This window comes from Vidua macroura (genome assembly GCF_024509145.1).
Source record: "Vidua macroura isolate BioBank_ID:100142 chromosome W unlocalized genomic scaffold, ASM2450914v1 whyW_random_scaffold_38, whole genome shotgun sequence".
Classification (NCBI taxonomy): domain Eukaryota; kingdom Metazoa; phylum Chordata; class Aves; order Passeriformes; family Viduidae; genus Vidua; species Vidua macroura.
In genome coordinates this window covers 1971434-1998502 of record NW_026530535.1, presented here as the reverse complement: position 1 = coordinate 1998502, position 27069 = coordinate 1971434, and the positions used below count along the sequence as shown (strand labels likewise).

At 44.4% G+C, this 27069-nt stretch overlaps 1 long non-coding RNA gene across 1 annotated transcript in view; it reads left to right on the top strand.

Annotated features, from left to right (window-relative positions):
* Positions 1–1063: 1063 nt before the first annotated feature.
* LOC128822739 (uncharacterized) overlaps positions 1064–27069 on the top strand; it is a 44284-nt gene continuing 18278 nt past the window's right edge. Inside the window, exon 1 of the long non-coding RNA XR_008441576.1 lies at positions 1064–1109. This is a non-coding gene — a long non-coding RNA (uncharacterized LOC128822739). The remainder of the gene's footprint in view (positions 1110–27069) is intronic.

Genomic DNA, 27069 nt, shown 5'->3' with positions numbered 1-27069 from the left:
AGGGAAAAGAATTAGCTGAATCAACAGCTCCATGAAGACATCTGCTCCATATGAAGCATCCTCCCCTATTTCCTTCTCCAGCCCAAACTTCCTTGTTAATTTTTCTTTATCTTCCTGGCTTAATATTAAAACTCTGGCTGTCATTTTCCCATCTTCTGGGATAACCCCTATTCTTAATTTTACTTGTAAATTTCGTCCTAATAAGTTTCTACCCTCCCCTGGGACTAATAAGACATCTTTTATTTAAAATTTAGTTTCTCCCTCAATTTCCACATCTTTGATGACAGGAACAGTGAAACTCTCTCCTTTTGCTCCTGTTACTTTTACAGTATCTTTACTTACACTATAACCTTTTGGAATATTTAACAAACAGGTTCTTTCTGCTCCTGTATCTACTACAAATTCGAATTCTTCTTCTTGGGGACCTATTTTTAAAGTTATCACAGGCTTTAGATGGTATTTGTCCCTTAGAAAAGAGAGCCTTTAACCCCCCTATTCTTCCTCTGTGTTCATCTCTTTGAAGATTTTCAGATCTTTTGCCTGTTTAGGGCAGTCCCTCTTATAATGTCCTTCGCCCTGACAGTAAAAATAGACATTCCTGGAATGCTCCTGAGGTTTGGTTTGTATTGGGGTTTTATTCTTTTCTGTTCCCCTGTCTCTACGACCATCATATTTAGGAGTAGTGCCTGTGTGTTTTTGATTTCTCTTGTAATTGTTTTCTCTCATGGTGACTGCCATTCTAATATCTGGCCAAGTATTTGTAACAAAGTTAATTCTTAACAAAGCTTTTCCCATATCAGTTTCAGGATCTATCCTGGAATATTGTTTTATATTTCTCTTAAGTCTGTCTAACCATTCGGTTGGGGTCTCTTCTTTCTCTTGCTGTGCCTCAAAAGCCTTTTTCTTCGAGGTGCTGCCCCTTTGGGCCGGTCGGGCAGCCGCGAGCAGCGAGGCGGGGGCCGGTACCGAAGCGGCGGGCGGCGAAAGAGAGAGCGGGGGGGGCTGCTGCGGGCAGCGGGGCGGGAACCTGCAGAGCCGCCGCCGCGGGCAGCGAACTCGCGCCTGGGACAGAAACTGGGGCATGAACACGCGGCAAGCCAGGACCTGGGGTAGGCGCTGGGACCGGGACAGGCACCGACACCGGGGCCGGCGGAGCTGAAGGGAGCAGCTCGCTGGGACCTGAAACCGGCGCTGGGGCCGCAGGTGGTGCAGGCGCGAATGGGAAAGGAGGGGGTATAACTTGTAAAGGATCCCATTCTTTTTCTTTTCTGCTTTTTTTTTTCTCTTGTTCCCCTCCCTTCTCTTTGCCTTATTTTCTTTTCTTGTTTTGTTTCGGGGATTTCTGATACCTTAAAGATTTTTATTTTCCTAAAATCCCCTGTCTAACATGTGGCATATTCTCTGTTATAAATTGAGGCGAATAATTTCTTCAGCCTTTCAAGAATCAATCAGAAATTTTTTGATTACAGCAAGCGATGGCAAGCAAACAGCGCTGGGTGCAGCCGGGGAGTCAGCTCTCCGCAAAGGACTCACGCCGTTTCCCCCTTCCCGCAGTCTTTTTATACTCTTTTTCTTCCGTGTCTGCGGCATCTCTGGGTGTACTCTGCGCTTGCGCCCTCTGTTGCTAGGGGGTCTTCTTCTACTCTCTGGTGGTCGTTTGACGAAGGCTCCTCTCTTCTTCTACGGTGAAAGTCCACTGCCTTGTAATGATCTTTTCCATATAAGGTTATATGTTATATGCACCTAAGTTCTAGTTGCACAATCAGCTTAAGTAATCAACATACTAGCTAGTTTCTGTCTGGCGGTTGTCTGTTATCTACACAAGGCTTCTCCTTTGGTTTTCTGTTATCTACACAAGGCTTCTCCTTTCTGTCTTGATGAACAAAGAGTCCTTTCTAACTTATCACATTCTCTTCCTTCTGGATCAAACGGTTCCTTTGAGTTTACAAATATATTTAGAGCCTGACAAATTTATCTTTCAAAAGAACCATATCTAGGCCAATAAACGTGGTCCGATCTTATTTCCTTTGTTGGCCATTCAAGCATACAAAATTGTATCATCTTTACTTTGTCCTTTTTTCTTGTACAAGGGTTTTTTTCTCAGTTGGCTAACATAACTCCCAGGGGACTATCCTGGGGGATCTCTGTTGATAATTTCTTACTCCTTTTTTTCTCTCCTCTATTCTCCTTACTGGATTTCTGTCCCGTTTTTCAAGATTTTATCTCTTCACCCCCTGCCTCTGTTTTTCACTTTCCTCTCACCACCTAAATACCACTTTTCTTTCGGCTATATTCTAAAAAAAAACCCTCCTTTTTCTCGCACTACTTTTCAATACAACACTTTCCTCCGAGGAACTATAATAAAGCTTAAAATAAACAATCTACATTACATATACTTTCGTCCGTCCACATTTTCTCCACTTTATTTTTCACTTACACACAACAAAGCAACCACAACAACAAGGTACCTTTTATTGTTCAACACACCTATTACACCTTTAGGTGTCCCTGGCCAGTCCAGGTGTTCTTGGATACCCCTCAATCTAGCTGTGTTGTTCCCAACCCCAGATCCTCTCAGGCTTATCCTCAAACTGGCAAAATTTTTGTCTTCCACTCATTTCCATTTACTCACCTTTATTTTCCACTCACTCTCGCACACACATTCACACCCTCAGGCCTGTTCATTCACACTTCTACATTTCCCTTTATTTTATTGCACAGAGGAAGGAAACGTTAGCAAACCTCTTAGACTTACAGGAAAGGATTTCTGTTACCAGAGAATTGCAGATCGTGTAAGCCCCACCCTGACCCCTTCCACCTCCCCGAGGTTTGGCTATCCCTCTTCCCTAGAGATAGCCTCAGAGTCAGGGGTTCGGACCTCCGTACCTTGCCCGATCTGGACTCCCCACCCCCCCTCCCCCGGGGGAATGGGTTAGACGACTACTTTACGCAGCCGCGGTGCTAAAAGGTCCTACGATACTGAGCCATCCTTGCTTTGGGGGCAGCCTCTATGGGCTTCAATACCGCCAGGCCTCTGGGAAGTGCCCTGAATTTAGTTGCCTCTGGTGCCAATTCAACTTTGAGGCTGGCTGCATGCGACTTACACTTGGTGCGAGTCACAGCTTCCCCCTCACGCCCGGGGGAACAAGGCTAGGTTTGCGGTGTTTTGCCTCAGCTCCCACCCGCGGGGACTTGTTGGTGTGGGACCCACCCTCGCATACACAACAAGAAAACAAGGTACCTTGCTCTGGCCAGTCCCAGAGCTCTTGGATATCCCTCAATCCAGCTGTGTTTTCCAACCCCAGATTCTCTTGGGCTTATCCCCAAACCGGCAAAATTTTTATTCCATCCTGAGTACTCTCGAATTTTCCCCAATACCTTTTATTTTTCCCCAATAGATTATGCCAAGAAAACCCTCTTTTAACCTTTTATTAATTTAATTTTTTTCCCCAATTAATTACCTTTTTATTTTCCTCCCCTGTGACAAATTGAGGCGAATAATTTGATTCAGCCTTTTTAAGGTCAATTAGAATTTTATTAATTACAGCAAGCAGTAGCAAGCAAAACAGCGCTGGGTGGGTAGGGGTCTCCAAGCCGCCCCTCCTGCAGTGTCCCACACTGCAGTGCCCCACACCCCACCCCCCTTATTCAGTCTCTTTTATAGTTTCTTGGAGGTTTCTTCATTCGCGTCTCTTGCGATAGCGGTGGGCGTAGCTTGAGCATCCCTCTGCATCGTGTCTGCATTGAGTCGAGGCAGGTGATCGTTGGTTTCACAATCGGCTCCGGACAGTGATGGGCGTACCCGGAGCACTCCTACGTTGTCTAGTCCGGTGGCCGTTGCCTGGTGGTCGTTGATTTCATAATCAGCTCCGGCCATCCTCCAACATCCTTAGCCTGTGTCTACAAGAAAAGCTAAAAAAAGCTCCCTATAAGGTGATTAATTATACTTGTGATCTTGCGTTTTGTAATATGTCTATAGCCTTGCAATATGCCTGTAGCCTTGCGGTTTGTACCAGTTGCTTCTTTATCGTCCTTTTTTTTTTTTTAGTAAAACCCACAAGTTGCTGTTTCCCAACTTCACAGATGCTTCCCCTATCTCCTAACAAGCAAGCTAGTCCCTCATACTTTAATTTTAGATTTCCTCCTTTAATATTCCAATTCTTTTGATGAACAAACAAGTTACCACAGTTTATCACATCCCCTACCAAGGGGTTCCACTCTTTCCCTGAGACCCAGTCCCAGTTTCCCGTGGGGGTTTCTCTCACTCTTTTCACCACTCGCTTCGTCTCTTTACTGGCCGCTTTTCTCGCGAAAAAGACGGAAACGCAGCATGGGAGACTACCGCTCTCGCTTAGCAGGTCTGGGATAACCAGCCCGCCTCTCATTCACACACATTCATCCCCCCTTTATCCACCCCGTCCCAACAAATACTTACCTATCCTTTGTCCTTGGGTCTTTGTTCTTCGTGTACACTTTAGTCTTAGGGGCTAATTACCGCGGTTTTAGGGAATCTCTTCCCTTTTCTTTGTTTTATTGCCCCCTTTTGTCCATCGGATCGTAACCTGCGTCTGTCGGCCACACCAGGGGAGTACAGTGAGGCTGCCTAACAGGGCAGGACGCGTCTCCCCCACTCTGACTCGCCTAAGGCACCGGCAGAGAGGTGTTAAGAACCATCCTCTGCTACCATAATTGTGAAAAACACCAATCACTTGGTTTTTAAAATTTTAAAACTTTAATAATAATAAAATGGTTATAAAAATAGTAATACAATAAGAGTAATAAAAATTTAGAGTTAGGACAATTACAAGACAACAAAAAGCAAAGAATTACGGACGTCTGGATGCTCTCGGGCACTTAAGCCACGACAAGCATGCCTTGTGAACAAAGGAATAACCTTAAAAGCAATAGCCTGTTGCATATACAAAACACTTCATGATGATGCACATATTTTATTTAAAACAAGAAATTCGTCTGGTACTTGTCAAAAAGTTTCTGTTAATCCCCAGGCGCGTTTGAGTCTCAGTCAGGCTTGAAGAAGTTCGTTTCTGTTGATAAGGAAAGCCATAAATTCCTCTTCTCTGGAAAATTTAGGGGTTTCTGTAATTGTTATCCTTGTGCGAAGAATTCCTTGATTATCTCATCTCTTTCTTGAGCTAGTTAAAAAGTATCTTACATAGTATAGTTTCTATTTTAACATTGTGTTATAACCTAAAAATACATTCAACACACTACTTGAGAGAATTAATACAGCATAACTTTCCAACATTACACATGTAATATTCATTGTAACTATTGCAAAAAGCCAATCATAAATTATGCATTTTTCACACTTTGTTCACAAGGCATGCTTGTTGTGGCTTAAGTGCCCGAGAGCATCCGGACGTCCGTAATTCTTTGCTTTTTATTGTCTTCTAATTGTCCTAACTCTAAATTTTTATTACTCTAATTGTATTACTATTTTTATAACCATTTTATTATTATTAAACTTTTAAAATTTTAAAAACCAAGTGATTGGCGTTTTTCACAGCGCGGTCCCACGGGAATTCCTCAGAGACCTTTTGTTTCAGCTTTGAGATTGTGCACGGGATCTCTCCTTTTCACAAAATGGCGGCATCCTGCACCCTTCTGCCGTACAGCAAAATGGTGGTGCCTTGCACACCTCTTCCGTACGGCAAAATGGCGGCGCCCTGGGTACTTCCGCAAACAATGCATACGTACTTCCGTCGACGCCATTTCGCGACCAACACGACATTCAACCTGCTGCTTCAGCGCCACCTCCGGCCGGTTCTATTATTGCACCCTCCAATTCAAATAATATACAACAAATGCAACTACCATTCCTTATACAGAAGGAGAAGGAATGAATACAGCTTCGAAGCATGAAGAAGGAGCATCTTTGCAGGACACAAACCCACAAAATGCAGAGAATTAGTCCCATTTCCTCATATTCCAGAAATCATCTCAAATAATAATACAAAAGATCCTTCAAGAAACCCATCAAATTCTACCAAGTGGGCAGAGATTAGAAGAAAAGCATTAAAGGAAGGAGATTTTGACATGGTATCAGCACAATTAATGGCCATGCTGATAAAATATGGCAGACAAAATGCAAATCCCAAATGGATGCCACTGGCACACTCTCCCCCTCCTCTTTGCACCCAAAACACCTCTTTGACAGCCCTGTTCACAGCCCGCCACATGCATTGAAAAAGGCATGGCAAAATGAGCAGAAGAATTACAAGCCCTACTAAAATATAAAAAGCTGTTTTCAAAAGTTCCCTCCACAATGGTGAGAGGTCAAAAAAATCAAACATACCATTCAACCAAGACCCAGTAACTTCTCCGAGTTTGGCTATACCTTCTTGCAATTGCTTTATGTCTTCATGAATCAATTTTGAATGATCAGACAAGTTCATGCAGCACATCCCCTCAAATTCTTCACACCCGTGCCCATGTGTCAGCAATAAATAATCAATTGCTGCTCTGTTTTGAAGAGTTGCTCGTCTTACACTGTTGATGTTTGTTAACGTGTTACTCAGTGCAAGAGAGACAGCACGAGAGTGCTTGCTCAACCCAGACCCCATTTGATCCAATTGAGTCAAGGCTACTTCTGATGCTGTTTGTGGTGAGAATATTGCAGCCACAATTCTCTGAGCCTTGTTCTATGTGTGAACATTATCATCACAACGTGGATCATATTGTTTAACTTCTCTTTTCCCTCTATGTTTTTGTTCTTTCAAAATTGTCAAATCAGGTATTAACAATGAAATTTTTCCGATGCTGCATGGACCACCTTTGGCATTTGCAGGGATAGCAGGCCAAATTCTGTCCCCACAAATGAAAAAAATTCCTCGCGGCAATTGCGCTGGAACTTGGGAGGATGGTTTGTCTGACACCTTGGTGTAATTGCACCAAGAAGATGCATGTCTGTAAATGAAATGGTTTGGGGTGGCATCAATCGTTTTGTTCTCTGTTTGTGTCACTCCTGTAAGGCCGAACTTTATACAAAAATTCATTTCCACCGAACCAAGAATTTCCAATTCCTGAGGCTCAAAAGGAGCCACTGGGAGAAATTGTGTCCAAACATGCCATCCGTCCACAGGATTCAAAATGACCTGCGAAACCTTTGGAGGGATGTCCTTTGGAATTGTCCATTCGTTCACTGGTAAGCCTACCAAACATGTTGAAAATGGTTTTTCGGCCTTGAGTGTGTCAAACAGATGGTGTCTAAACCTGCTGCATTGGCCAAAGTTTCTCAAACATTTTCTTTTGGTTGGATCATGTGCAAATCTGCCAAATTGTCCAAGGCAATTGAATTGCCTAAGGCAATTGATAATAGAATGAAACACAAAACCAACATCTGGACTTTGCAATGCAATGACATCCAAGTCCTGAAGCTCTTGATTGAAGAGATGTTCACGGTCTTGATGTTTGCTCACGTCTGCGTGCTTGCCTCTTTGTTTTCGGATTCAGTGTCTGCTTGCATCTGGGTTTGATATGGCTTCACGTATCTCGCCGAAACCCACTTCGGTCCTCGCCCTGTGGAGACACAAGCGAAACCCTTGCCTCAAGTTATTAATTTGAAAGGGCCTTTAATCTGTCCTGATTCTGGGTTTCTGATCAAAACTAAAGTATTCTCCCTTAGTTTTGCCTGTTTACTGTTTGAAAAATGCCTGAGAATTGGTGGAGTGGGCTCTGAAAAAGAGCTGTTTAGAAAATTCAGCACATACAAAGCCTTGTTCAACCGCATGTGAGGCGTTGCCTCTGCCTCCCCCCTTTTCTGTTTGTCCAAAAGGGATTTCATGGTGTGATGTGTTCTTTCAATGATTGCTTGACCTGTGGGAGAATGGGGAATACCAAAGGTGTGTCTGACACCCTACATTTTCAAAAATTTGTCAGGCACTTTCCCTATATAAGTTGGACCATTGTCTGTTTTAATTTCTTGTGGCACCCCTAATGATGCAAATGCTTGTAAAAAATGTGGACAGGCATGTTGTGAGGTTTCTCCTGTGTGCAATGATGCAAAAATCACTCCCGAAAAAGTGTCAACTGAAGCATGAATGCTTTTGAGTTTTCCAAAAGATGGATATTTTGTGACATCAGCTTGCCACAACTGGAGACTTTGCAATCCTCTTGGATTAACAACTCCTGTGGATGCAGGTGGTTGCACAAGCTGACAGTCTGGACAAGCACTAATGATTTCCCTTGCTTGGCTTCTGGAAATGTGAAAGGATTCCATCAGTGCCTGTGCATTCTGACGAAAAAATGCGTGGCTCAATCTTGCTTGTTCAAAAATGTCTGGCAATGTCTGTGAAATGGGCATGGTTAGTTCGTCTGCATGAGCATTCCCTTCTGCCAAGAATCCTGGAAGAGAGGAATGTGCTCTGATGTGGGCAACAAAGTATTTATGTTTTCTGCCCTCTAATAATGTTCTCATGCACAGTAAGTATGAATATAAAATTTCATTGTTTGTTTCTCTCAGAAGTGACCCTTCCAGTCTTTTGACCACATTTGCAATGTATGTGGAATCTGTGATCAAATTGAAGGGTTGCTGAAACAATTCAAAAGCTCTGGTCACTGCTGCTAATTCCACAATTTGTGGTGAGCCCTGCACAATTTTTATGTCTGACTCCCATTCCCCTGTATTTGAGTTTTGCCATGTGATTACCGATTTGTGAGTTTTTCTCGAACCATCGGTAAACACAGTTATCGCATCCAATGGTTCCTCACTTATTTTTGGCTTTTCCCTAAAGCTTATTTTTGCATTCAGTAATCTATGTTTTGGAAGACGAATTGAACAAACACCAGGGTATTCTAACAAGGCGATTTGTAAACCTTTTGATTTCTGTGATGCCCAATCAAAATACTGTTTCTTCAAGGGTAGATAGACTACTGAAAAATCTTTGCCTGCCATTGTCAGCAACCGTGTCCTTGCTTTTATGATAATTTGAGCTGTCATCTCCCGATCCGTGAGGATTGTTTTTGGGGATCTGTAAGATAGAAAAACCCACTCTATAACCAAGAGAGGATCTCTTTGAGATGAGTCCCACTGAAGAATCAAACCATACAACTGTATTTTTTCCCCCAACACTGCTAGATAAAAAGGCAGTGAAGTCACAAAACAATGCGCTTGTCTTTGTTGAATGATCTTTGCAATTCTCTCAAGGGTTTTCTGTGCCTCGGGTGTGAGAGTTCTGGGATATTTAATGTTGTTGTCCCCTCTCAGAAGGTTGAACAGTGATTCGAGATCGTCATCATCCAGCTGATTTCTCCTAGAAGTTGTTGCAGGTCCTGGAGGTTGTTGATCTCTGAAATGAGTTCTATTTTTTGAGGTCTGATGGTCTGCTCCGTGATCTTCCATCCCAAATATTTCTTGGTGCAATCTCTTGAATTTTTGAAGTGCTGGTTTCCAGTCCTACTTTTTGCACTTCTGCAACCACACAGTCACAAACCTTTTGAAGTTCCTGTTGTGTTGGTGTCTGTTGCAGTGTGCAGCTACGCAAACGGAGCAAAAGGGCTTTGTGAATTTGAGATGGGAGTTTCTGTTTCCTAAACCTAAAGCTGGAGTTTCTATTCTGTATTTTTACGTGTATTCATCCTTCCCCCTGGAGTTATTCCCATTGGATTTTACCTATAATGTATTCACACTGGGCATTGTTCTATTGGTTTCACCTTATCACTTATTTTCCCCTGTATAACCTGTAACTCAACCCCTGATCATGGTCACTTGTATGTGCGGCGATTGAGCAAATACAACCTACTTTGGACTGCACAACAAGTGTCCAATCTCTTGAGTCTCTTTATCCCGGTCTTGATCGCACTCTCTAAACAGCTTTGTCCATATCAAACGAACCCACAAAGGTGTTTGTTGCCTCTCTCTCTCTCCGGCTGCTCCTGGAAGCACCTGGCCAGCGCCCCGGGAAAGTGGAACGGGCGAAAACAAGGAAGTCGGAGAGAGAAGAAAAGAACGAAAAGCAACAAGTGGCGCCCGAATGCGTGGCTTTGATGCGGGAACTGTTTTCATAGCGCGGCAGATAGCGCTCTGGTTTGGGGCTTTTCCAGACGCTGATTTCCACCGCCGTCACTGCGGGAGACACGGCCCCTGGCGCCGCCACCATTGAGTCGCCAGCGCCAGAGTCCGCCCGGTGGGAAAAGCCGCTTGGACCACGTCGAGTCCGAGGGGGCTTCTGCTCCCTCCGCTCAGCCCCGCAGCGCTATCGCCGCTGAGAAACTCTTCTGGCTCCTGCTGGGTTCCGGGTTTCCAGCGGAGCGAAGACGCAGCTTCTGCACACCCCAGAAAACGACTTCAGACCGGGAACCGCTGTTGTTTTTTGTTTTCTAAGGGTCGATGGATCGGTAAGATTCAAAACTAACGCGGGAAGGCCCCGGTTAGTGGATCTGGGTGGAGGTACCCCCGTTCCCGCGGAAGGAAAGGGCACGCAAGCGCGCAGCGTGCGGGGTGCCGCCGTCGGGTTTTAGACTTTTTTAGGTTTTTTTTCTTTGTTTTTTCAGCAGCAGGCGGGTGAGGCTTGCTGGTGGGTAACATGGGTGAGAAGTTGTCCAAACAGCAAAAAGAGATTTATTACCAAGTAAAAGTAACCCTGACAGAGTCGGGAGAAAGTTTTTCTAAAAGTTTTGTGTAAAAGTTTATAAAGTGGTTGATTTTAAAGTTTCCAAACGTCTCAGCTCAGGATGTGAGGCAGAAAGTTTTTTGGAAGGGGGTTGGCACAGTTTTAACGGAAGGCACCAAGAAGGGGGATCCTTCAGTGAAAAAGGGTTTCATGAGGATCTTTTTGTTAGTTTATGACATTATTAAAGAGGGTGCAGACAGTCGGGAAACGCGGGAAACTGAAAAGAGTCCATCTGCTTTAGTTCCCCCATCTCCCCGACTCCCACAGTCTGAAAATGCTAATTGCTCTGTTGAAACTTCTGTTCCTAAACCTTCTTCTGATTCTTTTCACAGTTTTGGCTGTTCCCAAAACTTCTGTACTCCTTCTAACCCCTTCCCTCACCTCCCACGGAACGAACCCCCACAAGATGGTGGCGGCCACGTGGCGGGGGTCTTTGTCTCATCACAAGATGGACAAAGAAGCGCGGCGGGAACTCCTTCTTCCCAGGTACCCCCCCCCCACCAATCCCTGACCCTCCTTCCCTTTGTCCTGGCCCCTCCTCCTCCTCTCTTGCGGCAGACCAAACTCCTCCCAAGTGCTATTGCAGGCCTCCACCCACAGCACCGCCCCTCCAGGTGGTTCCTTCAGCTCCACCCCTCGAGGTTCCATCACCCAATCCCGCCCCGCTCGACATGGCATCACCCACCTCAGCCACTCCCACACAAACCTCCACCCCCGAGCCTCCGGACCCTGCCTCCCCTCCTCCTGTTTCCCAAGGCCCGGCCTCTGGTTCCCATGGTGATGGGAAAGTGGGGATGCTGAAGCTGGGAAACAGAAAGCAGGCAAGGATTCAAACTCCTTGTTTCTCGCGCCAGTGTTGTACAACGCGAGAGGGCAAAACCCCAGATGGGAACCACTTTCATACGAAAGCATAAAGGAACTCTGCAAAACAAAATGTGAATTCGGACAAAAAAGCGAATTTTTTAAGAGCATGTTAAAAGCAACTTTCAATTCTAACACCTTAGTTCCCACTGATTTAAAGCGCTTGTTCAGTTGCTCGCTCCCTCCATCAGAATACAGAATGTGGGAAAGAACTTGGAAAAGGTTTGCAGGAGACCTTCTTCCAGGAATTTTGCAGAGTCCCGATTATGCAACAGATATAGAGGATGATGAGATCACCCTCGAACATCTTGTAGGTGAAGGGGACTGGAATCAAGCCCAAAAGCAGGCAGCAGGGATTCCAAAACCAGTGTTAGATCTCACAAAAGACGCAGCAGAACGGGCATTTCTTAGTATGCCCTCAAAATAACCTATAATACCTTATATTGCTCTCAAGCAACCTGTTTCAGAGCCATTCATGGATTTTGTTGATCGAGTGAGAGACACGGTCGAGAAAAAGGTGGAAGGGCAAGAAGCACGAGATGAAATCACATTTGAAATTGTCACCACAAATGCAAATTATGCCTGTCAGAGAGTCATCATGGCTCTTCCAGCGTCACCTCCACCTACGCTGGATCGGCTCATCGAGGAGTGCACAAGAAAAGCCACACTGATGGCAGAGGACTTGGTGGAAAGTCCTCAGGAAAAAGTGGTTGCTCCAACATCAGCAACCCCAGAAACTCCAACATCGAGTTCTCCTCCTCCCAAACGCATGTGTTATTACTGCAATGAGGAAGGCCATTTCATCAGCCAGTGCCCCTTTCAGGGGACAGCGCCTCCTCATGGCGGGAGGGAGGGGGGGGAGAATTCTCCAACCAGCAAAAAAACTAATTGGGGACCGCAGACCTACCCTGCGTGATGATACAAATGGGGTGGGTCAAGGGGTTGTTGGAGACCCCACAGATGACGCAGTGGCGTCAAACAGGAAACGCCCCAAGGGAGGAGGAGAACCCCAATTCCTGTTTTTCCTTTATACTGGCAGAATTTTTATAGTTAGTTTACCCTGTTGTATGATTTCATTTTTCTTTCAGATTAGCAGGATGTCAATTTCTAAGTTCCTGCTCCTTGTTTGGCTCCAGAAAATGACCTTCTACCTGTCCACAGGGGACGCATGGATCATCCCTCAGCCACGGAAAAATGTGTGGGTCACCCTTGCCCAAGCCGTGAAACAAGAACACCTGTGTTTAGCCACTGCCTCAGCAGAAAATCCAATGTCCACATGCCTGGTAGGGATTCCAAGCAAGGGGCAAGAATTTCCAAATTCTTTGATTCATTTGCAAACTGAGTTGAATGAAAACAATCCCCCGAATATCTGGGCAGAGTTCTACAAGCACAAGGATGTTGTAGAACGTGTTAAAATACCTGTTCAGAATCCCCTGCTCCTGTGGCAAAAGTTTGTTCTAGACTTGCCCGCTGCTGATGGGGAGCCCCAGGAATTAGAACTACTGGGCTCCACAAAAGCTGAATTTTGCGTTCAATTTAATTTTTCACCAGATAAAGAAATAAAACTATATGTACAGGTCAGACAATACAAGATGGAATTCAGAGCGGGCCAATGGTGCACAGCTGTTGCTGTTTTAGAGGTCCCTAGCACCACGGATTTCTATCCCCGCAAGCTGGAAAAGGGAATGTTTTTCATCTGTGGGGATAGAGCATATCCAGGAATCCCTTCTCATCTGGTTGGAGGTCCATGCACTCTGGGGCGTCTTTCCCTTGCTTCCCCCAACATGACTCAAATTCCAATCGGGCAAACGAAAAGTGAAACAAAAATTACCAAACGGAGTGCAAGTCAATTTGATGAACATTGTGACGCTGAAATTTACCATTGGGCAAAATCTAAAAGGGTTGCCGTCTCTGTGTTCCTACCATGGGTAGCGGCAGCCAAAGCATTGAGTGAATTAGGCAATTTGGAATGCTGGGTGACGAAGCAGGCAAGCTTAACATCAGCAGCCTTGAGTGACCTGCTTGCAGACGAGGAAATTACCAGGAAAGCCACCCTGCAAAACAGGGCAGCTATCGATTTCCTGCTGTTGGCACATGGGCATGGATGCAAAGAATTTGAGGGATTGTGTTGCTTTAACTTGTCATCAAAAGGCCAAAGTGTTCAATCGTCCATCCAGGAGATTAGAAACCTCATTGGCAGCGTGAAGCAGGAGAATGAGGACTGGTTCAAGGGCATGTTTAAGGGCTGGGATCTTTCTGGGTGGGTGTTGTCCCTTCTAAAGGACATTTGTTATTTTGTAGTTGCAATTTTTTTAGTTTTGCTATCATTTGGGATTCTCAAGCGAATAATTTTTAGCATTGCTTCCTCCAAGTTTGCAGCCTCCACACCTGTTGTAGTTGCTGCTGCCACCACGGGAGGAGAATGGTGGGAAGACGGAAAACAAGACAACACTGCAGTTTGATAGCCGCAGTTTCTCCTTCCCCCAAAGCTCCGTTCATTTTATTAAACAAAAAAGAGGGAGATGTTGCAGTGTGCAGCTACGCAAACAGAGCAAAAGGGCTTTGTGAATTTGATATGGGAGTTTCTGTTTCCTAAACCTAAAGCTGGAGTTTCTATTCTGTATTTTTATGTGTATTCATCCTTCCCCCTGGAGTTATTCCCATTGGATTTTACCTATAATGTATTCACACTGGGCATTGTTCTATTGGTTTCACCTTATCACTTATTTTCCCCTGTATAACCTGTAACTCAACCCCTGATCATGGTCACTTGTATGTGCGGCGATTGAGCAAATGCAACCTACTTTGGACTGCACAACAAGTGTCCAATCTCTTGAGTCTCTTTATCCCGGTCTTGATCGCACTCTCTAAACAGCTTTGTCCGTATCAAACGAACCCACAATGGTGTTTGTTGCCTCTCTCCGGCTGCTCCCGGAAGCACCTGGCCAGCGCCCCGGGAAAGTGTCACCGGGCGAAAACAAGGAAGTCGGAGAGAGAAAAGAACGAAAAGCAACAGGTGTCTTCGTTTGAAAAGACAGGAGTCTGTGAAGGAAGGCAAGGGCCTCCCGTGAAATGGAAAAGGTAAATCCCCTCTCTTTAAATTACCACAATTTCAAAATAAAAAGGCTCTGAGGCAGAGATATGGGAATGGGAATAACAGTTCTTTACTAGGAAAAAAACTAAATTAAAAAAAATGTAATTAGTACAAGCAAAACTACTGATAGAGTCAGAAACCTGACACCCTGAGGAGTCAGGGTGTTGGTGATAGTCCAGTTAAATGGTGGCTGCTCCTCCTGCTCCTGGAGTGGCAGATGAAATGCTGCTGAAGCGATGATCCAGTAGAAGGGTGTAGTTTTCTCTGAATGTCTGGTGATAGAGTAGATGGGCCTGGTCTTCCTCTGGGAATCTAGTGAAGAGGCTGAGTTGCTGTCTCAAGAAATGCTGATTTTATGCCGGTAGAGATGCTTGGCTCCTCCCTCTGGGTGGAGCATCTTACAATGGGATGATGTAACTTTCTCAGTCATGCAGTGAGCCATTCAATGGCACATTAACAGAAGATATCTCCCCGGAGGGAGACATTGTTTTTGGAAGAGATAAGAAAACTGCTCAGCAGAAGATACCTGTCCCACCTCCGACAGATGGCAAATAGAATATATGCTTATCTAACAAGCCAGGATAGTTGGTGCTGCAATGAGCAAATCATCCATATAATGAATGATTTTTGTTCCCAGATATTTTTCTCGTGCTGGAGACAAAGCTCGAGCCATGTACCATTGACAGATACTTGGCGAGTTCTTGAGGCCTTGTGGAAGAACGGTCCAATGATACCTTTTGCAGAGGCTCCTGTCTGTTGATGCTTGGGATGGAGAATGCAAGTCGAGGAGCATCATCTGGATGAAGTGGAATGCTAAAAAAGCAGTCCTTGAGATCAATGACCACAAGTGGCCAATCTCTCAGAATCATTGAGAGGGAAGGAAGTCCCAGCTGAAGTGGTCCCATGTCCTCAAGGACTTCATTGATTTTCCTGAGGTCATGAAGCAACCTCCATGAACTGGAAAGTTTCTTGCGAATGACAAACACTGGAGAATTCCAGGGGCTGTTCGTCAGCTTGATGTGTCCTTTTTCCAGTTGTTCTTTGGCCAAGTTTTTCAGAGCACTCAATTTCTTTCGTTCAAGGGGCCACTGATCCACCCAGACAGGATTGTCTGTCTTCCAGATTAGTTTCAGAGTGGTGAGCGCCACAGTGGCCCCCACTAAAAATCCACTTCCAATTTCACGCCCCATTGTGCCAAAAGGTCTCTTCCCCATACTGAGATGGGCTTTTGCACAACGAAAGGACAAATGATTGCTGTTTTCCCTCCTGGTCCTGAGGCAACAATTGCATTTGCGCTTTGCAGACATATGGAGCTTCCCCCTATGCCTGAGAGAGAACCCAAGGGTGCGACTAAATCCCATTCCTGGGGCCAAAAGATGTATGATATGACTGTGACATCAACCCCTGTGTCAAGTGTCCCTTGGATGGTGATTGACTTTTTGCCACAGGCCAATTGACAGGCGACGATGGGTCGATGTCGACCTATGTGTTTCACCCAGGAAGCATGAACTTCCACATGGTCGCCAGAAGGAAAGTCCTGATAATCAAACACTGGCATGACTTGTTCCGCTGCATGAGGTGGCAAAGCAAGAGCCTTGGCTATTGGGGTATTTTCTGGAACAATCAATGGTGGTCAAAGAGGTTTAGCTAAAACTGTCAACTCTTTGTTGTGTTTTGCCGAGATGATCGAAGGATAAATGATGAGTCCAAGAATGCTGCTTCTATCTTTACCTATAATTAAAAAGCCTTGTCTTTTTGACGCTGTTCCAGTGACACCTGTGTGTATCACTGCATAATTTTCATCCATGAAACATGTCATTTTGGAAGCTGCCAGGATGCGCTGTGCTCCTGGTGGCAACAACTCTGGATCACTGGGGATCCTGCAAATTGGCCTGCTGAGGGAGTCTGCTCGACGTTCTCCGATATTTGTCCTGTTTGCAGGATTTGATCCTGAGTCATTGCCATCACTTATGTCGTCGCACGCTGGCGATTTGTGCTCTTTTTTGAGTTTCCCGGGACAGGTAGAGGTTTTCTGTCCACATCCGTTAGAGAATGGCATTCACTCGCGAGATGCTTTCCCCTTCTGCATCTTGGACAAATGTTTGTCGACTGCCCAGTCTTTGCGAGTTTTGGACAATTTTTCTTAAAATGTCCATAGGCCCGACATTTGTAGCACTGTCCCTCTGATTTGCTTTTCTTTTGAAGCGTTGAGAGAACCTCTTTGAAGTTCTCATTTTGTGCCTGGATGATTTTCTCCATCTGTTCTCCAACGATGGATGCAACATGTTGAGATGTTCCCACCTTGCTGCACGCTTCCACTATCTCCGCCAGAGAGGGTTGGCCTGGCATTGCGTTGACGACTCGCCCGCATTCTGGGTTGGCATTTGCAAATGTAAGGCTTCAGAGCAAGTGTGGTTTCACTGCCTCCTCAGTAACTTGTCTGTCCACTGCTTGTGTGAGGCGGTCAGTGAATGAAGAAAAAGGTTCAGAAGGACCTTGCTTGATATCTGTATAAATGGTTTCTTGAATTCCTGCTGGTGCAATTTGCATGATTGCTTTTCTTGCAGCCTCTTTGATGTCATTCAGCACCTCTCGTGGAAGTCGCGCTGCTTGTTGAGCTAGATTATCATTTGGAGGATCACCTGCCATCTGCGCCACAGTGATAGCTGTGTTTGGTCCGCCTTGGTATCTGGCTCTCAGCTCACCAAGAGCTCTTCTCCATCTTGAGTCCCACACGAGAGCTTATGTGTCGGTGAGAATCATTGACACAATGGACCTGATATCATATGGTGTCATATCATATATATTAAAAGTGCTTTTTAAAAGTTGTTTGAAATATGAAGATCCGAAGCCATTATCTCTTATTGCTTTGATCAGGTCTTTGACAATATCATGCTCCAATCGTTCCAGTCTTGGATTTTCTCCCTGTGCATCATAATTCACTGGCATGGCAATGTGCCTTGTACCAGTCATGTGGAAATCTTTTCCTTTCAACGCCTTTTTCCTGATTTCTGTCCAATCTGTCATTATAGGTGTCAGTGTTTTAGGTATTTGTAATTCCACGGGTATCTGCTTGTAAAATGGAGTCAATTGTTGTGCTTGCTGCCATGCAGCAGCTTGTCCTATCTTGGGATTCGCTGGCATCAGTGGTATTTCCACGCTTTGCTGAGCTGCAGGCGCTGCATTTCCAAAGAATGTTGGCAGTCCTGGTGTTTCCCTTGGTCCTGGATGAGGAACATTTGCGGCTGAAGAAAAAGCACTGCTGCTTTGCATTGAATGAAAAGTCTGCGTAAATTAAGTCACCAAATCCGGACGAGATTTCAAGGCTGTATCAATATACTGCAAAAGAAATAGTCTCACAATATCCCCTGGTATCAGAATCGATTGTCCCTGCCTATATGAACCAGCAGCTCCTGGCGTTGAAACCATCCAAGCTGGGACACCCTCTGAAGCAGTAATATGCAGCATGTAATCCTGTTGCTGCGCTTCAGTAGGAATGTCCTGAGCCCCATGACGTTCAGGAGCCAACGGTTGTTCTATTTGCTGCACAGGATACGTTTTTCCTGGAGTAGTCTTTCTTTTGTAAGAAATCGGAAAATACTATTGTAATGTTTGTTGTAATGTTGTAATCCCGCCACTGGGTGGCGCTGTTGCCCGCTCGGCTGGGCTTCACATGGTAAAGGGTTGCTGTAACGTTGCAGTCCCGCCACCAGGTGGCGCTGTTGCCCACCAAGGCACCCGTGACAGGGTGGTGCCTTGAGGAACGTCTCCGCCCTGATCACGCCCCGTCTCTGCCTATGATGCCACGGGGATGTGGGAAGGAACGCCCCCATCGTGGCCACGCCCCACCTGCTTTGGCTCTGGCATGGCTGCGCCCTCGGGAACTCCCTCTTCCTCCCCCCGGCCGGCACCCGTGCTGCCCCGATCCCGTCCTGGGTCCGCCCCGCTTCAATCCCCCCCGGGCTCGTCCCTCCGGGCTCCATGGCAACGCCTACACCCGGCGCGAGTGTCCCCCGCTCCGCTAGGGTCCTCTCCGGGGCCCCCGCCACCGCCGTTCCCGCTCCGGCTTCCGGGTTTGACATCATCAGCTTATCGGGTTCCGCCGCCGCCGGCGCTCACCCCGCGGCTGCCGCGCATGCCTCGGGCGGCTGGCCGGCGTCCGCTGCCATGGTGTCCGCCGCGCGGGCTTCCATCGCGGCCGACGAACAGGTGTTTACATTTTATACTAAAAACTACATGTACTATGTTTACAATAACGTGCCAATATCTATCATATATGTTGGACAGTGTGTCTTTATCTTAAACCAATAGAAAAGTGTCACCATCACAGCAAGACATGGAGAGCAAGAAGGAGAAGAGGGTCAGGACACACCCAAATCCCTCCATCTTGTCCCCTCGAACCCCATTTTAAAAAGCCCCAAAATTCTACTTTTTCATCCTGTGTTAATTCAACTACCACATTACTCAAACCCTTCTGGCTTGTAATTCCTCATACAAAGTTGGCAGTTTTTTCCATTGGCTGAAATCGAAGCCACAGGTGTTTTTGACTTTGTGCCAAGGTCTCCAAGCCCCCTGCCAGGGTCTCGAGACAGCCACGGCAGTCAGAGGGATGTCCTGGGTTCCCACAGCACACAACATAATTAAAGGCTTGAGACAGGCAATAAAAGAGAGTGGTTTAAGGTCTCCTTACTTCAAGCAATTATTAAAAGGCACCTTCTGTAATTAGGCTCTGGTTCCTTGTGACTGCAGATACATTGCCACCACAATTTTAACATATTCACAATGCATGCTATGGGAAGTCAAATGGAGAAGAGTTCTCACTGCATTAATAGAGTCTTATGCTGGAGGCCCAAATAGAAACCTCACATTAGCAGAATTGGCAGGAGACGCTCCTCATGGTAAACCTGAGGACCAAGCTGCAGACCTGCCTCAAGATGTGATTGCAGATATCAAGGAAGCAGCTCAGAAAGCCATTCTGCAAATCCACCCTACGGGGATCCCAGAGGACATTTATACAGAAGTAAAGCAAGGAATATCTGAGCTGTTCACCTCCTTCATAGATCACCTTACTCAAGCAGTGGAAAGGCAATGCAGTGATGAAGTGGCACATCCTCATCTACTTTGAAGCTTAGCTTTCGCAAATGCCAATGAAGAATGCAAACGCATAATTAGTGCCTTACCTGATCCACAACCAACCTTGCCTCAAATGATAGAAGCCTACAGCAAGGTAGGCACTCTTCAACATGTAGCAGTGATCCAAGCAAACGTCTTGGGGAAACAATCTGGGAAACTTCTAGAAGCAGCAGATCAAAGACTCAAAAAAACCCTCGCAGCTCTCCATGTAACTCCTCAACAAGATAATTCCATGGAAATAATGGCAGCAGAACTCCTTACACAGGACCATATGCTGCTTTCCCAGCAACCCAGATTATTATCCTCAGGTGTGCAATGCGAATTGGCAACTTCCAAATTAACATACTTAATGAATGAGAGTCATGCAGTGATATCCACAGGAGTCACTGGAACATCATGGAAAAGGCAAGAATTTTTAATTATAGGCAAAGACAGAAGCAGCATTTCAGGGCTCATCATATTTCTGTCAGTCATTTCAGCGAACCATAATGAAGAATTAACAGTTTTGGCCCAAGCCTTACAATCTCCTTTGATTGTTCCGGAAAATACTCCGATAGCCAAGGCCATCACTCTACCATCCAACGCAATAGAGCAATGAGTCATGCCAACAGTGAATCAGCAAGCATTCTCTGAAAGTGAAGGCATAAAGGACAATAGGAGACAAAGATAATAAAGTTTAATGGCCGGGTGCTTGGCATTCAGCCAAGAGCACACTTGCTATTTCACAGACACCCTTTACTATTGCATCAGCCTACTGCATATTCATAAACAATTATGCATATTTAAACTTTTCCCCAAACTAGTTTACATGTTCCAAGAACTGTTTAGCATGGCTCCTCCTCGGGTCTGCCTTTTTAGAGCATGCGCATTTCTTGGCTGTGGTTTTAGTCCGTTCTTATTATCACCTCCAGCTTGGGCTTTGGTCCATACTTTCTACAGATGGTAAGTGCTGATAGTAGCAGGGGTCTTCATCATACGTTCATTGGATGTTTATCCCAACCAAGCAGACAGTTCAATTACCACAAGCATAACTATATCAGCTATTTCATTACGTTTTAGTTAATAGCAAAAATAAAAACTATATCTTTATAGCAAAGTTACTTTAACATTATACTTATGGAATCCATTTTTAATATTTGCGAAAAGCCAATATTATAATATGTATTTATAACAACATAAAGCCTGAATGAATTTTTGTCAAAATTTGCTCATTTAAATTACCAGATACAGCTATTTTGTTATAGAAATAAGAACAATTTTTGGTATATTTTTTTTATAAGTAGTACTGAAGAATGAGTAGCAATTTCATATTATGATTGCTATCAGTTGTAAGCTGTTTAATGCCTTTTTCTTTCCTATTTAGCTAAGATAAATGACAAAGCCTGCTGATTTACAAACCTACACATATTGTTGTATAGCTATTTATAAGACATACATTATTTTTCTAACTACTATTACTAAGAGGTTTTTAAAAAATGTTAAAGAGGCTCTTCCAGTTAAAGGCTGGACCCTGGACAAGTCTTAACCTCAACTAGTGGAGAAATATACCAATAAACCCAAGTGTTTTCTCCACCAAAACTATATTCAAGTGATTCGGACTTGCCAAATTTGGACCTATAAAAACTAAACCTCCTTTTAAAGTGAACTTGGAAAACATACCCAGGAATAGTTCTCCAAGCCCTCACTTTAAAAAGAAGCTTGCCAATTACTACAGACTCTAAGTAATAGTACAATATTTAAGAAATTGATAATGCATTGTTTTAAATCATCATTCTATTTTTCATGTACTACTAATTGTATATACTATCTGATTTATTTTTATTTAGTATAAGTTTATTGTTTTTATTGTTTTGCTTTTATGTTGCCTTCATGTTCATAACGAGAAACACACATGTTATTAAAAAACAAAAAATTAGGGGGGAATATAGCTCCCCCAGAACTTTACACGAATATTTACACAAAAAATTTTCAAAGCAAATCAAATCACATCAAATTTGACCCCTTACCCTCCTGAAGCACCCTTGGAACCCCAAGAATTGGAGCTCCTGAGTTCTGTGAAATTGGATTTTTGTGTTAATTTTAAATACACGGGAAGAAATCAGTCTAAAGCTTGGGATGTTTCTCCCTATAACCCCGTGCAGAAGAATCAAACCTTTTGGTGCAATTACACTTCTGGCAGTCCTTCTAAATCTAGTAATGCTCCCCCTGTGGCTGCCATCAGGAATGTTTTTAGTTTATAAAAATCAAGTCTGACCCTTTAGTGGCTAAGGTTTTCAGCTAAAAGATTCTTTTTAAGATGGGGATGTATGTGATGATTTTGATAATAATTTTATTAATCATGATACCTTGCTTGTTTCAATGTGTGCAGAGATTTATTAATAAGGCCATTAAAGGAGTGTTTTTGGTTGAAAAGAGAAGGGGGAGATATTGGGACACACAAGACAGATTATGGACTTTGGACCTGGTTAGCATAAGAGATTTGATAATCAGGATGCCTTGGCAAGAACAAACAGCTTTGAAGATTGCAAGAAGATTAAATCAGACTGACTTACTGGAAAAGAAAATTACAACAAGACTTCTGCAAGCAAGAGATATTTAAAATACATAAGTTTGTTTATGTGACGATTAACACAATTGTTGTAGTAAAACATTACTAGCCTTCCTAGAATAGTATATAAGCATATGTAGTCCACAATAAATTTGGATTCTGACCATCTCTCAGTCTCCCCATCTCTCTCATCATCGCCGTTAGGCCTACACTCCAAAAGGGAGGGTAGTCATGCCTAGTCATTTAATATGGTCTGTAGTAAGAGAGGAGCATAGGAAGAGGCACTGGGGAGCAGAAGCCCTGTATAAGCACCTAACTCAGGACATCATAGCTCAAAATTTATACACTACAGTAAGACAGGTAACCTGACAGTGTGATCTCTGCCTCCAGACTAATCCCAAAAACACTCCAAAACTGCTAAGGCTTGAGAGGTGGTCAAGGTATTGGTTAAAGAAATAGTACCACGATTCGAGGTTCCAGCTGTTATTCCCTCAGATAGAGGGCTCTATTTTATCTCAAAGTTGGTACAGCAAGTTAGCAATACTCTGGGTATAAATTGGCAATTACATACCCCATATCGTCCCCAATTAAGTGGACAAGTGTAAAAAATGAACCACCTGATCAAACAGCAGATTGTAAAACTAGGACAAGACGTCAATTTGCCTTGGCCTCAGTCTCTTCCTTTAGCTCTCTTATGCATATAGACTAAGCCAAGGGCAAAGGAATGACTGAGTCCTGTTGCATCCCGGGTTTGGGTTCAGATTAGGGGTTCTGATCTTTGTTAGTTTGCCGGTTCTGTGTACCCTCATGCATCCCCCGTGTTCCCCCCCCCCCCCGCGCAGTGGTTAGCTCCAGGCTGCCTGCCATTGGAGCTCGCCCCTGCCACTCCTGTGGCAACTCCCTGCCCACTCCTGAGGATTCTGTGTCCGTCACCCCATTCCCGCGATCCCACTTGCCCCGAAGCCCCGTGCCTGCCCCTGCTGGGTCCCCGTTGGTCACTGTGGTACACGTCATCACCACGGCGTCTGTATTCATTGGGCGGGAGGGCTCCCGTTCTCCCTGTCCCACCCCTATATCATTCCGCAGCTCCCCAGCCCCGGGGCCACTTTCGTCCACGTGAGGTTGGGAGCGGGCTGCAGCTTCTCCATCGTGGCTCTCGCGGCCAATAAAGCATCCAGCCGCCACGCGGACAGATTTGGACATTTTCCCTGCTTCTTCATTTCCTCCCTCGTGCTGACGGCAAAGTGTGGCCAGCCCACCCCAGAGCGTGGCAGCAGAAGCGCCCGGAAATAGCAACAAGCGCCGGCCCTGATGAGAAGCTGAAACGCCCAAGCCAGATGCTCGGGAGCTGACCAGGGCTGAGAAAAGTAACACACTGTCGCTGAGTCCCTTTGAGATCCCGTATGGGCAACCCTATGAGATGCAGAAGGGAACATCAGCACATGTAAGAGAAGAAACTATAACAGAATATATCATGGCCCTAGGGAAACAACTCAATAAAATCAAGAAACATGTACTCGGAACTCGGTGTATGAGATTAGATGGGCCAGTACATGACGTACAACCTAGCAATTATGTCTATGTAAAGTGTCTTGCAGAAAAGACTTTGGAACCACAGTAGGAAGGACCATTCCAAGTGCTCCTCACTTCCTTCATGGCAATTAAGATCAGAGAGCAAGCTGGATGGATACATCACACTAAGATCAAAAAGGCTTCAGTCACCATGGAGAATCAAGCAGATGCAACCTAGAAAGCTGTGGCTGTTGCAATCATAGTCATGGCTGTCACAAATGTCAGTGCAAGACTACCTGTGTATAATGGGACTAGCATGTATGTTTGTCAAGGGAAAGCTTATGACTTTACCTCTCATGAGTCTCTGTGGCAGGTGTTACAAATTACAAATTCAACCATTTGGACAGGGAGAAATCTCCCAAGATGTAAAGCAAAGTTTGTTCAGGATGGAATACACCGAGGACCCATAAAACCCATTTGAATCAGTACTGAATGTTGTGACGAATGCTTAACCAACTGTTCTGAATTCAGTATTGTAGTATCAAGATGCAAAAATACAAATTTCAAGGTTGACTATAATATAACCCAAATTTGTATTCCATCAAATAGAGAGACTAGAACAACTCCACAAACTCTGACACCACGAGAAACCATAGTCACCCAGGCCATGTCCATTCAAACCCCAAAAGAAACAATTCAACCTTTAATCACCAAAATAAGACTTTATGCTATTAAAAAGACAGGCATCCAAAGGCTATTGCTCAATCCAGAGTGGTCCCTGAAGTGAGTAGAGATGGCAATGCAGGTAAATGCTTCTGCCATTCCATCAGAGTGTACTCCATTCCTCAAGATCTCTTTTATGGAATGGATCACTTGGTTGCAAATGCATGCATCTTATACAATCAAACGGAAAAGAGATCTTGCAGGGATATTGGGAAGAGGACTGGGGGTCTTGAACATGATGAATTCAGAGGTGTTAATGAACAAATTGACTGCTACCAGTAATAATATAGTTAAATTGCAACAACCCTTAGTATCATCTTTATTAGCATTAGGTACTAGCCAGTGGAAATTGTCCAAAATATTACCAGAATGGGAAAGCATAGAAGAACAAGATCACAAATTGATAACCAATGCTCTGGAAACAGCTAGTAAAAACATTTCTTTAGCCCTTGGTTGCATACAAGATCAGTTGTGGATGCAATCAGTGGCTGCCTCAATTATTAGGGAAGGTGGGGAAGGTACCTTCCCCACTGAGATTCGCAAAATTGTTTGGGACAATGCTTTGGACTTAGAGAAATCCTGGTAGGTTTTAGTCAATTTCACCTATGACCTTGTAACAAGGGTAGTGACTGCTTTTGTTTTAACTATACACAACACATCAGTAAGTATGATTCACCCAATAGTTGCCTTAAGATTAAACCATGAAGGAGCTGTTCTACATCCTTCTGAACATAGAACATGGGCACGAGAAATTGAAGTGGCATACTGTTAATACAGTCATGTGCTATGAGAAAACAACTAGGGTTCATATGTGAGGGAAATGTAAATGATGACCAAGATATTTGCCTGGATACAGAACAAAGCATTTATCACTTTGAAATTCATTCAATCAACCAGACAACTATGCTCGTGTATATAGGTCAGGGTTGTGTATGTCTCAGAACAGCATGCCCCACTATATTGGTGGATGAGCTCCCTGTGAATGACACACAATCTAATTTGTGCATTTATTACTTTATCAAAATTGAAGGATGTGACTTTTCCTATCGGGCACCTGTTGTATCACATCAATATGTAAAGGCAAATTTGACCACTGTGCAAGACATATCACCTGTGCCCATAAGGACGAATCTCACTTTAGTCAAACAGTTATTAAAACACAAAGACCTTAAAGAAATTCTTAAGGAAATTAAAAACATAGGAAAAAAGACCTTGATTACAATACACCATGACACAGAGACAATAAGGAGAGTCTTTAGAAGGATGAAGGAAGATACATCTCAGCATTGGTGGGATGAACTCTTTAGATGGTCCCCTACTGCAACAGGGATTCTAAACCAATTCTGTCATCATATAATAGTTTTGTTAATTCGAGTTGAATTAAGTTTTGCTTTGTCTTTGGTTATGATTTTTTGGAATTTAAAACTGTCAAGAAGGATGGCCACAATGTCTATTATGTTATCTAATCAACTAGTCAAAGATAGTCATAGAGAATATGATAGGTACCTTAAGAAGCTAAAGAATTTGCGTCACTTAGAAGAAAAGAGGGGAATTGATATGAGAAACATATGTTTATGAAAATTCAAAATTTTAGAAGCATACTGTACTTAGGTGGAGGGAATAGCTTATTTAGCAAGTTTGCAAAAGTACAGAACACAGCTTATAACAGGAATGTTAGGTAGAAACAATTTGCAACAGAACACATAGGAATTTAGTTGCAAAGTAAAAGCTATTAAAAAAAAAGTGTATTGTCTGAACTCAGTAAAGCAAGATTTAGGTATTGTTCGAATCCATAAAGCAGAACCCAAACCAGCAAGAACCAGGCTCCTGGTTTTGGCCAGGACACATTGACCTAGGAGTTAGCCAAACCTCCACAGCACATGCCCAGAGATGAAGGTCAAGCAGCAAACACCTGAGGAAGACTTCTTCATCGAAAGACCCGGGCCCACGACCCCCAGGAGGCCTGGCATCACAGAAGACTAATTATAATATGAAGCGCAAGGAGGTGGAGAGTGGGCGGGGAATGGGCGGGCAGGGAGGTATGGGCTTGTGGGATCAATGTGTACTTAAACCTGAAACCTGTCTCACCAGGTACATATGTATGGTGGAAATATCCCCCATGCATCCCAGCTGGAATAAAACATACCTGCTTTACAATTTTAATTGTAAAGTCCTTATTCACCAACTCACATCCTCAGTACAAACTGCTACTAAGATGCGTGGGGACCCCATGCCTCACACTGCTGCAGTGATTTGGGCATGGGTAGGGCTTGCAAATCTTTATAGTCTCCTGGTCTCACTCTGCCTGCAGTCACTTAGCAGGTTTATTACAAAACATGCTCCATGCTGGCAGATTCAGGGCCACAAGGAAGGAAGAGGGATGAGGAAGGAAGCAGGTGGGAATGGGCACTCCCCTCACTACTCCTTCAAAGACTTCTCCGTTCCTGCCCCCAGGTACAGCCATTGCTCCATGTCCAGATGCAAAGCAGAGACAGAGAGGGATGCCACACCATTACCACCACAGCCTGCGCATAGGCGAGAGTGCAGCAACAGCACTCCTGACTCCT